Here is a 13,813-nt window from a genome sequence, read left to right on the forward strand (position 1 = left end):
CATAGAGGAGGGGCACCTGACCCTGTCTAGGATGAGAGGATGTTAAGAAGAAATGACTCCAGGAAGATAATGAAGAAGACCACAAGAACCTCATCCTTCCTGTTGTCCATGTGGTCATAAGCATGTTATTTATTTATTTATTTATTTACAGAGTCTCCCTCTGTCTGTCACCCAGGCTGGAGTGCAGTGGAATAGTCTCAGCTCACTGCAACCTCCGCCTCCCAGGTTCAAGCGTTTCTCCTGCCTCAACCTCCTGAGTAGCTGGGATTACAGGCATACGCCACCACTCCTGGCTAACTTTCGTATTTTTAGTAGAGATGGGGTTTCATCATGTTGGCCGCTGATCTCAGACTCCTGACCTCAAGTGATCCGCTCACCTTGGCCTCCCAAAGTGCCGGGATTACAGGCATGAACCATAACACTTGGTCACGTATTTATTAAAGTCGTGAGAGCTCTGGCAAACTTTTTATTTTAAGTCTTGTGGAAAATTTAGCCACATATGACAGTTAAGTGCCCAGCAATATGCCAAATATCTGTAAGGTTTAGAATCTCTTCCAGATTAGAGAAAGATTATAAGGTTAAAAAGGGACCTGTGGATTATTATTATTATTTTTTTTTTGAAGGAATTTAAGAAGCACAGAGCAGATCAGTAAGAGACTCAAGGGTCCAGAGTTATTGGAGATGCTCACAACTAAAGTCACAGATGGTTATGCTTCAAAAAAGCAAGTGAAATTGCCAAGACACTGGGTAATATATGGGATTTTCTCAAAATTACTAAGTACCGCTGAGTTACTAAGGATTAGAATTACTAAATATACAATTTCAATACTAAGAAATTGAAGTGGAGGTTGAGGGGCAAAAGTTAGGCACTAACCATTAATTGAGCAGCTCTGCTATGCCCTTTGCATTTATAATTTTATTTGATCCTCCCCACAATCCTGTAATGCAGGTGTTCTTATCTTTGCTTTATAAGTACAAAAACTGAGGCTCAAAGAGGTTGTGACTTGCTTAAGGTCACAGCTGGGAAGAGACTAAGCAGTGGTTTAAGGCTCTTCCTCTACTTCGTGCTCCTTCAAAACACTAGACTTTCTATTTCTGGAGGAGCCACACCAGGGTACAGGGCACAGACGCCTCCCTTTCATCTATGGAGCCTAGGGAATTCATGATAGTTAGGGGAGGCCAGCTCTTCAACTTTTCTGACACACTGAAGGACGGCTCCAATTCCCTGTGTCTTCCCTCTGAGGTGGTAGATCACCAACTCCCAGGGATAAATGTTTTTTTACTAAAACATTAATATATTAATACTGCCTTGCACCCCACTTTCTCTTTTCCCAGGCAATGTGTGCATGTTTGATCTTGGCAGTTTGTCTTTTAGAAGTGGCTCATAAAAAATCGTCTGAGAGAATGCTGACTGAGGTCAGCTAGGTTTGTAGTGGATCCCCTCTCCCTCCCCAACAAAGGAAAACTTCAGCTCATTTGCTCCAGATTCTATCTTTGCAGCTCTGAGAGACCTTGGTCACCTGGTTCTTAGAGGCCTTGAACTATAAGATTATGACAGGACCACATGGAAGGCTCAGCACTTCTAATCTTCTGCCTCAGGCTCCTCCTTCTCTCAAGGTCCCCTGTGGGCGCAGTGTCTTGTCAGGGAATGTTTTCCCAGCTGGCTTTGGAGGCAGGCCAGACATCTCTCTCAGGCCCTTTAGCCCTTGCTGTTAAGTTCCCACACGTGGCTGCATGCAACATGGAAAACTAGCTTCCAACATGGGTTGATGAATTATGGCAGTGGGGAAAAGTCTCCTCTAGCCAGGCCATTTCTCTTCCCTGGTATTCCATAGTTTGGGCTATAGTTAAATGGATAGAGGATCCGAGGTCAGAGCTCAAGTCTTGGCTGAAGTCACAAATCCTGGGGCTGTGAGCACTTGATCTGTTTGAGCCTGTTTTTATTGCTGAAAGTGAAGGACTGATGACAATCCCAGCTTCATGCTGCTGTTCTGAGTCACATAACTCAATATATAGTATAAATGGGCTTTATAACAAGCCTATAGCATGTTTTACAGATGCCAGAGCTTGTTCTTAAAGACTAAATTTGGCTCAAAGAGAAATGTTTCTGGAAATTGAGCAGGAGGCCTGCTCTGTCATCACTGGTCTCCAGTTCCTGGCAAACCTGATTATTGCTCAAGGAGGCATTCGTGGCATCATTCTCCTGTTTATTTTTATAAGCTCATTTATAGTATTGTAAATGCTACCAGAAGCTTTGGTGATTGTTGAATATTTATCTTTGAAAACTCGAGCCAGGGTTGTACACTCATACCCAGAACTGTTTACCCCAGAGTAATTATTTGAGTTCTTAGAGCTATGTGTGATTCATTTTCCAGTAAATTCTGGGACAGCAGAGCTGGCTATGTATCATAAATGAGGTATATCTCACTTGCTAAAATTCTGGATGGTTGAGAACTCCTGAAGGTATCTTAGTAGGTAAGCCCTACTTCAGGGCTATTACAACTTCATACATAATTCTGAGAATGAAAAGAGTGGGGAAGAGGGTATTTTAAAAAAAATTTTTTTTTTTTTTTTTTTTTTGAGACAGAGTCTCGCTTTGTCGCCCAGGCTGGAGTGCTGTGGCCGGATCTCAGCTCACTGCAAGCTCCGCCTCCCGGGTTCACGCCATTCTCCTGCCTCAGCCTCCCGAGTAGCTGGGACTACAGGCGCCCGCCACCTCGCCCGGCTAATTTTTTTTATATTTTTTAGTAGAGACGGGGTTTCACTGTGTTAGCCAGGATGGTCTCGATCTCCTGACCTCGTGATCCGCCCGTCTCGGCCTTCCAAAGTGCTGGGATTACAGGCTTGAGCCACCGCGCCCGGCCTAAAAAATTTTTTTACTGTAAGTGCTGTATGAGTTTAAAGCTAGAAGCCCTTGGAAAGTGAAAAGGGTCTTTGTGGACTGTCATCAGTTTGTTGGAATTATTACCCTGTTCTGACAAATTTTCTAGGTGTTCCCTAGACACTTAGGGATCATTGCTTACTTCCACCTTCTTGCCACTTCAAATGATAGCTCTTCATTCTTCCTGGCTGTGTTAGAACTCTTTAAGTTATGGACGGAAGCAACCCAACTCTAACTGGGGTAAAGAGGGAATTTGTGGGAAGGATACTGACGTATTTTATGTAACCATGAAAAGAACAGGTACAGCCGGAACCAGGAGGTTTTAGAGCAGGTAACTTCCCTACCAGCCCCCAAATTTCAGTGGCTCAATACAAACGAAGTTTATTTCTTGTGTGTACAGCAGTTCAACATGGTTATTCCTGGCTAGGCTGCCTTTAATGTTTCGGGCACCCAGGCTCCTTCCATCTTGTGATTCCTTTGTTCTTAGAGCTCTCCTCGTTTAACCTGCAAATGGAGAAGGAGATGGAAGAAGGATCTCACATGGAAGGATTCCATGGGCCAGGTCTGAAAGTGGCTTATGTCATTTCTATCCTCAATCTATCGATTATAATTTAGTTTGTGACCCCATAATTTAGTTGTGACCCAATAACAGCTGAGAAAGGCCTGTTTGCCCAGGAAGAAAACAAAATGGGTTCAGTGAGCACCTAGCTAGTTTGAACCACACAGGGACTCAAAAGCTATTAAGATTTCGTCCCTTGCCTTTGCTTCTCTCCTACATCGCAAGGAGCATGGCCATGGATTGTTCCACAACACTAAATCTTACTGTGGTTACCACCAGAGAGGACTGACCCACACTCACACTGGCTTCCAGTAAAAAAAATCTCAATCAGTAATGATTGGACCAGTTTGGATCCTGTGAGCACCCCTAGATCAATCAGCAGTGGCCAGAAGAGCAGGGTGATTTAGTATAGCTGTGGCCACTGGGAGCCCCTCTTGGGCTGCTGCTAGTGAAGTGAAGGTGAATCACTGTGAGATAAAGAGTTGTCCCATTTGGCCAGGTGTGGTGGCTCACACCTGTAATCCCAGTACTTTAGGAGGCCGAGGTAGGAGGATGGCTTGAGCCTAGGAGTCCGAGACCAGCCTGGGCAACATAGTGAGACCCTGTCTCTACCAAAAATAAAAATTAGACAGCTGTGGTGATGTGCTTATAGTCCCAGCTATTCAGGAGGCTGAGGTGGGAGGATCCCTTGAGCCCAGGAGTTCAAGGCTGCAGTGAACCATGTTCATGCTACTGCAGTCCTGCCTGGGTGACAGGGCGAAACCTTATCTTTTTTTTTTCTCTTTTTTTTTGAGACAGAGTCTCGCTCTGTTGCCAAGGCTATTACAGTGGTGCGATCTCGGCTCACCGCAACCTCTGCCTCCCGGGTTCGAGCAATTCTCCTGCCTCAGCCTCCCAACTAGCTGGGACTACAGGCGCACACCACCATGCCCAGCTAATTTTTTGTACTTTAGTAGAGACAAGGTTTCACCGTGTTGCCCAGGCTGGTCTCGAACTCCTGAGCTCAGGCAATCCGCCTGCCTCGGCCTTCCAAAGTGCTGGGATTACAGGCGTAAGCCACCGCGCCTGGCCTATGTTTTTTTTTTTTTTTTTTTTTTTTAAAGTCACCCTATTTGCCATCCACTAAAAAGGCTCAACCTCTCCTTTAGTTTCTACTCTTGTGGAAAATTTAGATCAATTTTATAGTCCTCTTTCCAACCCTTATTACCACAGCCACAACAAATGATTGCATTTCATGGAATCTATGTCACCATCATTTCTAACATGTACAACTATTTTATGTACCACTGAGAAAACGAAAATGAGGTTCCTAATAATATCACAAAATGCTAAGATGCCATTATAAAATGCATCCTAGTTTCCAGCCTGTCAGAAATGTAAGAAAAAGTATTTTTAGAATTGATAAAGGATCATATTTATCACTTTAAAACAAAGCTCTATAATTTCATGCCTTGGTACTCCTGCTCATTTAGTTTTTTCAGTCCATTTAAACAATACTTGCAGGCCAGGTAATAATGAATAAAACAAATTCAGCTTCTGCCTTCTTAAACTCTTACTGCCTCTCCCCTTTTCATTTGCAGTGATCCCCTCTCCTCCTTTTCCATCATCCTGTTGTTATGAACTACTTGTGTGCCAGATAGTCTGTTGAACACTAGGGCTCAAGAAGGAATTTGATGGTTCTTATAGAACCTCAAGGTTCTTATAGTTGGGTAGTAAGGGCAGCGGGGGGTTAAGAGACAATAATGCAAACAAATAAGTAAATAAAGGGGTCCAGGTCCTGTTATTAAAGTCTTTTTTTTTTTCTTTTTAAGACATGGTCTCATTCTGTTGCCCAGGTTGGAGTGCCGTGGCTCAATCATGGCTCAGGGCAGCCTCAACCTCCCAGGTTCAAGCAGTCCTCAGCCTTCCAAGTAACTGAGGCTACAGGCCTGTACCACCATGCCCAGCTAATTTTAATTTTTAATATTTGGTAGAGACGAGGTCTCTCTATGTTGCTCAGGCTGGTCTCAAACTCTTAGGCTCAAGTGATCCTCCCACCGCAGCCTCCCAAAGCATTAGGATTATAGGCATGAGCCAACATGCCTAGCCCCATTATTAAAATCTATATAGGGTACTGTGGGCCCCAAAAGGAAGGGAAATGGCCAGTTCTACTTTGAGGAGTGAGAATAGTTATATCATTCTTATTCTTACTGTTAAAATGATTGTACACTATTAAAAGAGTAATAGTCTCTTTGGATAATTAATGTGTAGTTATTTCCAAAGATGCCTGATAACAATCAATAAGTTGGCCAAGATGTTTTCCAAAGCCTATTTGAATCACCTCAAATTTTCGATTGAACTTTACCTTCAAAAGGTACATGTTCCAGCCTGGGCAACATAGTGAGACCCTGTCTCTACAAAGAATTAAAAAAAAAAAATTAACCAGGCATGGTGGCATATACCTTGTAGTCCCAGCTACCTGGGAGGCTGAAATGAGAAGACTGCTTGAGCCCAGGAGGTTGAGGCTATAGTAAGCTGTGATCACGCCACTGTACCCCAGCCTGGGCAACAGAGTGAGACCCTGTCTCAAAAAACAAACAAACAATAAAAAAAAAACTGCCCGTTCCCCCTTTCCCCCTTCAAAAAAAAAAAAAAAACCAGGCACATGTTGGCCTCCTTTTTTTTTTTTTGGTATGGAGTCTCGCTTTGTTGACAGGCTGGAGTGCAGTGGCGCGATCTCGGCTCACTGTAAACTCCGCCTCCCAGGTTCAAGCAATTCTCCTGCTTCAGCCTCCCAAGTAGCTGGGACTACAGGCGCACGCCATGACACCCAGCTAATTTCTGTATTTTTAGTAGAGATGGGTGTTTCACCATGTTGGCCAGGATGGTCTTGATCTCTTGACCTCGTGATCCGCCTGCCTTGGCCTCCCAAAGTGCTGGGATTACAGGCATGAGCCACCACGCCCGGCATCTTTTTGCAAACATTAATAAATAGTTTGCAAGGACTTTTATAGAGACACAACAAGGCGATATCAGATTTATCTTATTGTAGAGGCAGTCTGCCCTTCTTTACATTAATTATCTACCTACTTTAAAAAGATTCTTTTTAACCATGTGGTTCTTTTTCCAGCTTGAGCTGTGATCACGCCATTATTAAATGATGGAGTCATTTAATAATGACTCCATCATTTAATTGGAGCATCATTGAGTGGATGCTCCAGATCACATGCTCCAGCAGGGAGAAGGGCAGAGCATCTAAGAAGGGTGGAGTGCAGCCACTCAGGGACATCCTGGGGCACAGCAGCAGGACTTACAGCAATGGGATTTGGAGAGACGGTGGATGAGGCTGTTTGGGCCTGGAATCTGCGAGCAGCCGTGACACGACCTTTCCTTAGAGGTTGCAGAGCTCAGCATGAACCTAGTGCAGGCTCGTTATCTGTCAAACAAGGATGCAGGCTAACATTAAACTCGTTTTGATTGGTTAGAAAACGTGCAAAGACAACCACAAGGTTGGGAAGTAAAGAGATTTTTTTTTGAGGTTCATAGAAAGGTCAGCAGAGGCGCCAATGTTTGTCTGCGTCCTCTGACTATTGGAAAAAGAAAAAGTGTACCTACTGAGTCAGGGAAAGAATTCAGATTTTAAGTGTTCATCTCTCTTCTGGTTTATAAAGAGCTTGGCAATGAACATTATGATATTCAGGATTTTTTTTTTTTTTTTGAAACAGAGTCTCACTGTTGCCCAGGCTGAGTGCAGTGGTGTTATCACGGCTCACTGCAGCCTTGACTTGCTGGGCTCAAGTGATTCTCCCACCTCAGCCTCCTGGGTAGCTGGGACTGCAGGCATATGCCACCACATTTGGCTAATTTCTTACTTTTTAAGGATCTCACTATGTTGCCAGGCTGGTCTCGAACTCCTGGACTTAAGCAATCCTTCTGCCTCGGCCTCTAAGTGCTGGGATTAGAGGTGAGATTTTTTTTTTTTAAACCTTCTAGGCCAGTATGTCTAGAGCAGGGTGCCTGGGGAGAGGGTGAGATTTGTGACTCCATGTCATTTTTGGGCATACAGGGCCTTGTGGAGAGAAGTGAGCATCATTTTATTTTTTGTAGAGACAGGGTCTTGCTATGTTGCTCAGGCCAATCTCAAACTCCTGGCCTCAAGCCATCCATCCTCTTATCACCCAAAGTGTTGGGATTACAGGTATGAGCCAGCATGCCCAGCCCCAAGTTGCTTCTTTAGAGGAAAGGAGAAAAGGCGGAATCTCTAGATCAACTTCGTGATTTATAAGTAACAGTATGACGACAAAGTGTGTGGTTGGAGTGTATTGTACTTGTAAATGGAGATGCTCTACTGAGGGATGGTGGAAAAGCACCCTCAGCCCTTTTTAGAACTCATTGTTAGCAATCAAAAAGAGGAAGACTGAAAGAAAAAAAAACACCATCCTTTGAAATCAGCAAGAGGTTTATACATAGCAGTGATTTATGGGTGAATAGAGGAGGAACATTAAAAGAATAATTGCTGGCTGTTTATTTTGGGAAAGTATGTGTAGTCAAGAGTCGAGGCAGGGAGCTTTATTTTTTCTTTTACCTTGCTCTATCTTCCATTAGTGTTAATAGGATCATATATTCAAGACTTTCCTTGGCTTGTTGCCCTGACATAATTGTTTGAATTCCTTGTTTTGGTATCATGTATTTTTAACAACAATAGAGGGAAAAAGAAATAATATTGTGAGCTAAATTATTCTATATGCCTTATTGTGGATGGAATTTATTCCCTTGGGTCCATGACTATTAAGATTATCAGTTTAGATGATCTGTGTTTCTGATAGCTATTTCGAGATAGCTTTATAATTTGCCCAAGGGGCTTGTTCAGGGGATGGCTCCATGTATTTTTTATTTGGTGGAATGAAGTAAGTTTTAATCCTGGTTATCTGAGCTCCAGGCCCTTCCAGGTGCCACTGTCATCCAAAAGGCCAATAGAGTGAATTGTTCCTCTCACTGTGGCGTCCACTCTGGGGACATTTATTAGGCAGTCACTTGATACACATTGACCCACTTGCCCCCTTGGTAGAGGAGTTAGTTCTTAGGGTTGCTACTGCAGAATTCATTTATTCAGTTAGCAAATCACAGTTGAGTTCCTGTTGTGCCTTTGGTATTGTTTCAGACTTGGTACTGCTCTGCGTGAAGAGCTGGAATCAGACAATTCAAGGAAACTGAGCAGAATTAGAATGCTAAAATGTCAGAGTTTAAAGGGACTTTAATCCAGAGGCAGCAAGCTTTTTCTATTAAAAGGGCCAGAAAGTAAATATATTAGGCTTTGGGGGCCACATATAGTCTCTGATGCATATTATTCTTTGTTTTTACAATCATTAAAAAATGTAAAAATGGTCTGGGTGCTGTGACTCACAGTTGTAAACCTAGCACTTTGGCAGGCCGAGTGGGGTGGATTACTTGAAGCCAGGAGTTTGAGACTAGTTTGGGCAACAAAGTGAGACCCCCATCTCTACAAAATACAAATAAATTAGCTGGATATGGTGGTATACACCTGTAGTTGTAGCTACTCAGGAGACTAGGGTGGGAGATGGCTTGAACCCAGGAGTTCAGGGATGCAGTGAGCTATGATCACGCCACTGCACTGAAGCCTGGGCAATAGAGTGAGACCCTGTCTCTTAAAAAAAATGGTAAAAATAATTCTAAGCTGGGGGTAGAGATATAGGCTGGATTTGGCCCATGAGCCATAGTTTGCCAACCCCTGATCTAATAGATTCCCCTCATTTTACCAGTGAGGAAACTGAAAGCCAAAAGGTGAAATACCGCCCCCCTCCCAGCCCTTTTTCTAAGTGGTGACACTTAGAAAAGGATCCCTAGGGGTCAGGCCCACACCTTAGAGTGTCCAGTCACCTTGCATATGTATAGCTTTGGTTCCGAGGGAAGTATGAATCGTAGTTAATTTTAAGACACTGAGTGCCTATCACTTTCCAGGACTGTGTTTGGGATTAAGGATGCACAATTTGGTACAACAGAGTTTTAGCTCTCAGTCAGCTTAGTCTGTGCAGGCAGATGAGATGGCCATGTGGAATGTGGCATACAGAGACAAGCAATGGGTACTGTGGAAGCACAGCAAGGCACTTCTCCCGCAGTGAGATGGGATACTTCATTCATTCATTGCACACACCCCCGCCCCCTCGCTGATACTTTGGAAGTATCTGCCCAATCTAAAGGAATGGGACAGATCGGGGTCTGGCTTCCCCCAGTTACTTGTTTCTTTCTTTGGGGACTGTTACTTATGCATATGCCATATATGGCTGGGTAAGTAATGAGGTTAAAGGAAGTAAAATGAAAGATTCGGACTACTACTGAAGAAAGGTGATTTACTTGGCAGTTGCTTTGTTTCATCAGTTTATCTGAGCAGTGTCATTGAGATACATATGAAACCGTATAAGATCAATCATAGAGCCTTTTAATATTCCAGAGCTTGAAGGGATTTTAGGATCACTTAGCTATAACCTCTCATTTAACAGATGAAGAGTGTGAAGCCCAGAGATTTTAAATTACTTACTCTGGGTCACACAGCTAATTATTAGAATCTCAGAGTGGATTTTAGATACAAATAGATACCTAGTATAACCACTCAGATAATAATAAAGATTAATAATTCTAGCCAATGTTTACCTAAATTTACTATAATATGTATAGTCATATACATAATCTCAGTTCTGATAGTAACTCAATGTAATAGGTACCCATTTTACAGCTGAGGAAACAAAACTTGGAGAGGTTAAGTCAATTTTGTCCAAAGCCACCAAGCCAATTAAGTGGTAGAGTCAGGATCTAGGCTCAAGTGTTTAACCATGGCAAAGCTCTTTATTGCAGTTTGACTAAGTGCTTGGATTGTACTTCTCCATTAGTTTGTGACTTCCTGGTGGACAGTGGGCATGCCCTTTTCATCTGTGTTTTCCTACTCTGGGCTTGGCATATAAAACTTGTTCAATACATGTTTACAGAGCTGGGTGTGGTAGCTCATGCCTGTAATCCCAGCACTTTGGGAGGTCAAGGCAGGAGGGTCGTTTTAGCCCAGAGTTCGAGACCAGCTTGGGCACAATGGCAAGATCCTATCTCTAGGAAAAAAATGTATATATATGGGCACAGTGGTGGATGCCTGTAGTTTCAGTTGCTTGGGAGGCTGGGTGACAAAGCGAGACCTTGTCTCTATAAAAAAAAAAATGATTACAGAATATACGAATAAATGAGTTAATCAATCCACACTTCTTTAACCAGTTGGCACTTCTGGTGATGAGTGAATGGGAATTCAGTGTCTGTATTAGACCATGTCTAGATCTGCTGATGGCTAGTCCTTTCATGAGGTAGGCTAATGTGCAGATTTGGGCTAGGAGAGCCTATTGCCCTGCAGCTGTTTTTACAGTGCCCCTGACCATTTTTGAGAATTAATGTGTACAGTAGAATTCTCTTTGAACATCAAAGATTCCTCGAAGACCTGATAGCCTGCTTGGTTTCTCTGAATCTGATGAAGTTTGTAGAGGCAACTGGAAGATTCTCTCTGTATGTAGTACCTTCCTTTTGCACAGCCATTTTAATTTAAAGCTGTAGTTTCAAACTATATTCTGAAGCATCCTGGGGTTTGTGGGCTAGTGAATCAAGGAATTCTATAAGAAAAATGAGGCATGGATTTGGCTTTGAGCCAAATGATGCCTAAAACAAATTCTTTGCTGCATTACTTTTTCAGTTCTGATGAACAAGAACAACCAACTCATTAAATGTACAGTACCTGGCAGTATTTTCTCCCTTTCTTATATAAGTTGAATGTTTTCCTCATCTGACAATGGTAATACATGGGATAGCTCTACTGGACTTTTTCGAAGCCAAAGATCTTTGAACAGATTTGTAGAGATTGTTCTAAAAACAAACAAACAAACAAACTTCCTACCCGGGTTCTGTTTTTTATATAGAGAATGGGCTTTGTTTGCCATTCACTCTAAGAATTTTTCTATATGGCATAATAAAGCTGAAGTTCGTAGATTTTAGTTCAGAAAGCCGTATCTTTTGAACCTAGGCCTCTGGGTTTGTTCACATAAGTCAATATACAGCATTAATAATTGCTGCATATGACTTGAGGGAAAAATCCAAATTAAATAAAGAAGGCTTTCATGAGGTTGGGAATAAACAGATTTAGGTTATAACAGTAGGATTCTTTAGGGATTTTCACGGGGTAGAGATGAATACAAGATACCCTTCTCATTTGCAGGCGTTTGAGAAATCTCTTAATATAGAGAAACACAGGAATATTTGTTTTCCAACACAAAATAATTCAAAGACCTGCCCATGTTTCTTGCCAAAGCTTTGTTCTTTTTAAGTCCCATCCAACCTACACAAATTTTTTTTCTGATTATATCAGGAATAAAACCTCAGTGGCTGCTTGCTGTTAACACACCTCCCTTTAAACATTTCTTGGTTTCCTAATGAGTCTTTCATTTAACTATATCATAATATAACCCTGGTTTACTGCACTTTATATCTGCTCCCCTCCCCCATCAGCAGTAGTAGTGCTGCCTCCAGTAAAAAGGGGCAGGGGGTGGGGGATGGAAATAATCTGTTCACTGCATGATAGGTTGTTATGTTACAGGGTAAATAGGGGTGTATGGTTTTTTTCTATCTAATTTTTTATTTTGAAAAATCTAAAATGTATTAGTATAAAGGACAACCAAAAAACCCTTTACTTAGGTTTACTAATTGCTAACATTTTGCCACATTTGATTTATCTTTCTTTAGAAATTCATATTTACACTAGGGGGTAGGGCAGATATCATGATCCTTTCTCTCTAAATATATCAGTATTCTCTTAAGTGTAAGGGGGATATTCTTCTTCATAGCCACAATACCATTATCATGCCTTAGAAATTTAACAGTGATTCCATAATGTCATCTAATATAGAGTCCATATTTACATTTTGCCTTTGATCCACCAGCTGATAAACAAATCATGTCAAAACTTAGTGGCTTAAAACAACCACAGTTTATTAGTGCTCATAATTCCATGGGCCAGTTAGGTGGTTCTTCTAATGTGGATTAGGCTCAGCTGATCATCTGGGCTCCTTTATACCTCTGGAGTCAGCTGCTGGACTGACTAGGCGCTGGCTGGTCTAAGTGGGCCTCAGTTTGGATGGCTTTTGTTTGCTCCAGAGGGTTCTCTCATCCTCCACCAATCTAGAACAGGCTTGTTTCCATGCTTATGGGCGGGCTCTAACAGAGTGGAAGAGTGCAAAGCGTTTTAAGGCCTAGGCTTGGAATTGGCACAGCATCACTTCCACAATCTTTTGGTCAAAGCAAGTCACACGCTCCTCTTGATGGGAATAACTGCAAAGTCATATTGCTCAAGGGCATGGATACAGGGGCATGAACAATCACAGCCATTTTTGCAATCTGTCATACCCCTATTGTCCAAATACCGTTAATAATAATGTTAAAGTTATATTAATTATTATAACTGTCGGTTTGTTTTTAATCCAGGATCCAAACAAGGTTATACATTAAATTTAGTTGTTATGCCTCTTTAGTCTCTTTAAATCTATAGGAGTCTCCCCCCTTATTTGTGTTTTATGATATTTTTAAGATTCCAGGTCTGTTTTCTTAACAATATCTCATGATCTGAATTTGTATAATTATTTCTGCATGATTATATACAGGTTAAATATTTTGGGCAAGAATTCTAAAGCTGAGGTTGTATGTTTCCCATTTCATCACAAAAGGAGGCACATAATGTTAGTTTGTCCAGATCATTAGTGATGCTAAGTGGAATTACTGGCTAAAATTAGGGAGCTGCCAGATTTTGCAGTCATGAAGGTGCCATTTCCTAGAGAAAGATTTGTGGGTTTTTTTGTTTTTTGTTTTTGTTTTTGTTTTTTTGTTTTTTGGAGATAGAGTCTTACTCTATCGCCCAGGCTGGAGTGCAGTGGTGCGATCTTGGCTCACTGCAACCTCCGCCTCCTGGGTTCAAGCAATTCTCCTGCCTCAGCCTCCCAAGTAGTTGGGACTACAGGCGTGCACTGCCATGCCTGGCTAATTTTTTGTATTTTTTTTTTTTTTTGTAGAGATGTTTCACCGTGTTGCCCAGGATGGTCTTGAACTCCTTAGCTCAGGCAATCTACCCACCTTGGCCTCCCAAAGTGCTAGGATTATAGGCATGAGCCACTGCACCTGGCCTAGATTTGTTTTAAGTGTGGACATTTGGTGTTAGCCTTCTTCCAATCACATCAACGTATATTTGTTAGATACCTATTGTATATCTAGTCTGATTTAGTGCTATGGGGATCTAAAAGAATGGTAAGGAATGTTCCCTGTCTGAAGGAATATATAATTTTCCTGAGTTGCTCTTTTAAAAA

At 42.1% G+C, this 13,813-nt stretch overlaps 1 protein-coding gene across 4 annotated transcripts in view; it reads left to right on the plus strand.

The window, feature by feature from the left end:
- The window catches only part of RAB30 (RAB30, member RAS oncogene family), a 97,527-nt gene that overhangs the window by 19,114 nt on the left and 64,600 nt on the right, over window positions 1–13,813 (plus strand). Inside the window, exon 1 of one of the 4 annotated variants that reach the window (XM_030918580.1) lies at window positions 729–747. The exons of the other annotated variants lie outside the window; for them this stretch is intronic. The gene's annotated coding sequence lies outside the window, so the exon portion shown is untranslated. Of the gene's footprint in view, window positions 1–728; window positions 748–13,813 lie in introns of those variants that run through there. 4 annotated transcript variants of the gene reach the window in all.

Source organism: Rhinopithecus roxellana, chromosome 15, assembly GCF_007565055.1.
Source record: "Rhinopithecus roxellana isolate Shanxi Qingling chromosome 15, ASM756505v1, whole genome shotgun sequence".
In the NCBI taxonomy this organism is placed as follows: domain Eukaryota; kingdom Metazoa; phylum Chordata; class Mammalia; order Primates; family Cercopithecidae; genus Rhinopithecus; species Rhinopithecus roxellana.